General features: G+C 40.6%; 1 protein-coding gene across 2 annotated transcripts in view; it reads left to right on the top strand.

Annotated features, from left to right (window-relative positions):
- Window positions 1–1,262: 1,262 nt before the first annotated feature.
- Window positions 1,263–3,784, top strand: part of ClC-c (chloride channel protein 3) — a 74,393-nt gene continuing 71,871 nt past the window's right edge. For both annotated transcript variants that reach the window (XM_071666379.1, XM_071666377.1), the window contains exon 1: window positions 1,263–1,314. The gene's annotated coding sequence lies outside the window, so the exon portion shown is untranslated. The remainder of the gene's footprint in view (window positions 1,315–3,784) is intronic.

Below are 3,784 nucleotides of genomic sequence, written 5' to 3'. Positions count from 1 at the left end.
TGCAAGCATGTTGACACTAGTTGAGACGATAGTTGTGGGAGTTAGTAAGGTTAGTCAATCTCAAGCCATGACTGGAAGCGAGGGATTTATGGAGTGATTATGAGACGGGTATAACTAGGCTGGGAGGGGAGGTGACAGACCATCTTAGTTTCACATTCATGTCACTCAATTCTTTTACATTTGTCCCACTTTCTATCAATTTCCTCGTCGGGCTTTTATATGGCGCTGCTAATGAATCTTTCCTTGACCTATAACCGAGAGAGAGAAGGAGGGAGACACAGACACAATGAATAACGAAATCAGAAAATGAGCGAATAAGACTGTGAGGTTGAAGAGGGAGAAAGAGTACTCACCACGAGATTAAGCTAAAATGGAGGGCTTGAGAGTAATGCTCATCATAGAAAAACAATAAATACAAAGAACACGTCGAGAGAGAGAGAGAGAGAGAGAGAGAGAGAGAGAGAGAGAGAGAGAGCGCGAAAAAGAGGCCGTGGGAAAAGATACTGTAACAAAGATAAGGGAACGGGATGGAGAAATGCACGTTTCAGGCAAACAAATAGAATATAAAGCAGTGTCGTTTGACGCTAAATGTAACCTGAGCAATCGGAAGTAAGTCAACAACTTGCCAGTGCTGTTGGAATACCTTGAGGTGGCGCGTTCTTTTTGTTCCTCATTTACTCCATGTTCCTAAACTGTCCCAACTTTATACACTGCTGATTCGGCTACACTGTTCATGCAGGGATCCCAGTGATTTAGAGTGATATAAGGTATTCACTACCGCAAGAAGGTACGTATTTAGATGAAAAGCTTAATTTTGTTAGAGATAAGACTATATTGCTTGATCAGAAGGCAAAGAGCACAAATATTTCAGAGGCCAGTTTCCGTGTATGATATGTTTTATGCATTGGTTATATGGTACAATCAGAACTACAGAGAAGCAAGTTCACATCATGATCGAGTCGCGACCGTCCACCCCTTCAAGGGACAACTCACGCGCCTTGCATGTGGGACACAACCAAGCTACTTGTCACATGGTCTTGCGTGGATATATATGCATATATTTTAGTCTAAAAAACTCTAACTTGTCGTGCAGATATACTTTAATTTCATATACATTTGACATATTTTGGTTTCTACGTCAAGGATCGTTTTATCTTACCGACGATCAGTACATTAACACTGGCTTAAAAATCAGCATAATTTGAACATCTGAGGACTTTGCATACGTCCAGTGGATGACGTACAAACCACATGACTCAGCTAGTGGCGGCTCGGGCATGGAGAAGAGAGGGTGTGAAACCCATCTCGACAAAGGTGAGCTTATCTGCTCGTGATATTTTGATTTGATTATGCTTTTTATATCAGCTTTGACGAGGGGGACTCGTTGAGAAATATCCTGGGGGAGTACTACGTGTGCGTAAGTTCAAAGGCCGATAAGTTTTAACTCGTTACATAACTCAGATAATCTCCGATTCGGTTCTTGACGTTTATACCTCTCAAACCATCGCCTTCGCACCTATATATACATAACTGGTAAATTTAAGTATCATTTCCTATAACAAGATCTAAGCACTTGTATGTGAAAAATATATATGTGATTTATAGAGATCCTTTTTTTTGTCAATAATCGTATTTAGGGGCATAAACTCTATCGTAAAGTATATAGTCATGTTGTTAAAAACAAAACCCAATTTTTTTTTCATATTGTATGAAAAATATAGTCAGTACTGCTAGCAATTTCAGGAACAAAACAAATTGTTGTCAAGGTCCAGTTCCCCGTCGAGGTAGGCCATGGCGTCACCATTGAACTTCTCTAAAGGAAGTGCATGTTGCGATAGTCTAATGCTTTAAAGCTGATCCTCTGAGAGGAGGGTGCAAGAGGTACAACGTACCAGAGCTCGGGGTCCAAAAGGTGGCCCCGGAATTTCGTAGGATCTCAGAAAATGCAGAAAATCAACATAGCTCTCCATTCCACCCCTCTCTCATCCTACATACCCATGTTGGTCTTACAGCTCATGGTATAAAGCCTTAGTGGATAAAAACAGGATAACTCATGGAGAAGGGAAGGGGACCCGAAAGAAACTATGTAGGCCCTGATAAAATTCCTCTCGTGGGCCCTGCTGTAAAGAATATGTCAAACAGACGGTTGACTAAGTGTAGAGGGGTTGGGGTGGGGTATTGTTTATAAACCTCCTACACACTATCGGGAAATACCTAACATTTTGATTTTTTTTATTTGGATATTTGATGTTATTCCCAGCCGCAAAAACAAAGTTATGTATTTGTCTTAAAATTTCATTAAATGGTATGAATTTCATCTAATACTACCCACACCAAAGGAAGGAGATACCACCAACTATACACCACTCAACTCTTGGGGCATGAGATCCATTGCGGCTGTTGTTGGTACCGTAGGCGTAAACTCCTTACTGTAAATGAATTTTTGTCACTTTTTTATTGTTTTACTGAGAAAAATAAACGCAGAATATGCTTATAGATATTTAAGTCTTTAAATGAACATTTCATGTAAGCCGCAATATTGGTTCGCTTTCCTTTCTATAGGTATTTGGTTTTTCCTCCGGTTAGCTGGCTGCCTGGGTGCCCCCCATCACTAAGCTAGGCCACGCAATACTAGGCAAGCTGATGCGTCACTTGATTAATTGCGGCCTTTGGCAGCTGGAGTGTGGTCATTTTTGATAACTTTCTTTTCGTACACCCCGAAGCTTTGGAGCTCTCTCCCCTCATACTTTTTCAAATAGTTATGATCTGGCGCATTTTAAAAGGCAGGATTTCCCTTCCAAAATTCGTAAATACTTTCCCTTGTCTCTTCCCTTTCATTGGCCTTTCTATATTTTAGTAAAGGCCCGGCCTTTATGTGGTTTTTCGTCCGTAACGATCTTCCAAAGGACAAAAAAAAGTTCATTTTATCGAAAAAATTGTAAGAACAATAGCCCCGAATTTTCATCGGAATTGCTTGGACCCTGTTTAATTACCTCAAGGATAGGCTATTGAGTTCCTAGGATAATTTCTACAGTCAGAACCCCAAAGTTAGTTAAAGTTAAGTCCTTATAAGGGTAAGCTATAAAGTCAAAACGCAGGGTAAGGTATAGAGTCAATTTCTCAGGGTAAGCTGTAAAGTCAAGCGCCACTGTAAATTATAAATACAAACCCCACCGTAAGTTTTAATGTCGAAAACTGTAAACCATAAAGCCAATCCTGTAGGTAGGGTATGAAGCTTAGCCACCTTCGTAAACTATGAATCCAAGCCGTTGTCAGCTGAAGCGGAAAGCCCCCAGGTTATACCGTTGGGGTTGCTATGAAGCCAAAGCCTCTACTATCTGCTTTAATGTTTAGACCTCAGTGAATGCTGCTGGATTAGCTAACTAGCCAAAAGCCTCAACTATCTGCTATAACGTTAAGCCCCAAGTTAAGCCACTGGGTTAGCCATACAACCGGGACAGTGCACGGCAGGATGTTTATCTCAGTCGCCCTGCTTAACGATAAGAGATTCCGGATTTCCATATGTATATGGTCAGCTACAACGGCTGTATTGTCAGTCTGATATTCTGGCTCTTTACAGTCTTGTATATATATATATATATATATATATATATATATATATATATTTCAAACTATTCGCCATTTCCCGCGTTAGCAATGTAGCGTTAAGAACAGAAGACTGGGCCTCTGAGGGAATATCCTCACCTGGCCCCCTTCTCTGTTCCTTCTTTTGGAAAATTAAAAAAAAAAAAAAGTAAGAGGGGAGGATTTCCAGCCCCCCACT

Source organism: Panulirus ornatus, chromosome 11 (assembly GCF_036320965.1).
Source record: "Panulirus ornatus isolate Po-2019 chromosome 11, ASM3632096v1, whole genome shotgun sequence".
Taxonomy (NCBI): Eukaryota; Metazoa; Arthropoda; class Malacostraca; order Decapoda; family Palinuridae; genus Panulirus; species Panulirus ornatus.
The sequence above is the reverse complement of the archived record's forward strand: the minus strand, read 5'-3'. Positions and strand labels throughout refer to the sequence as shown.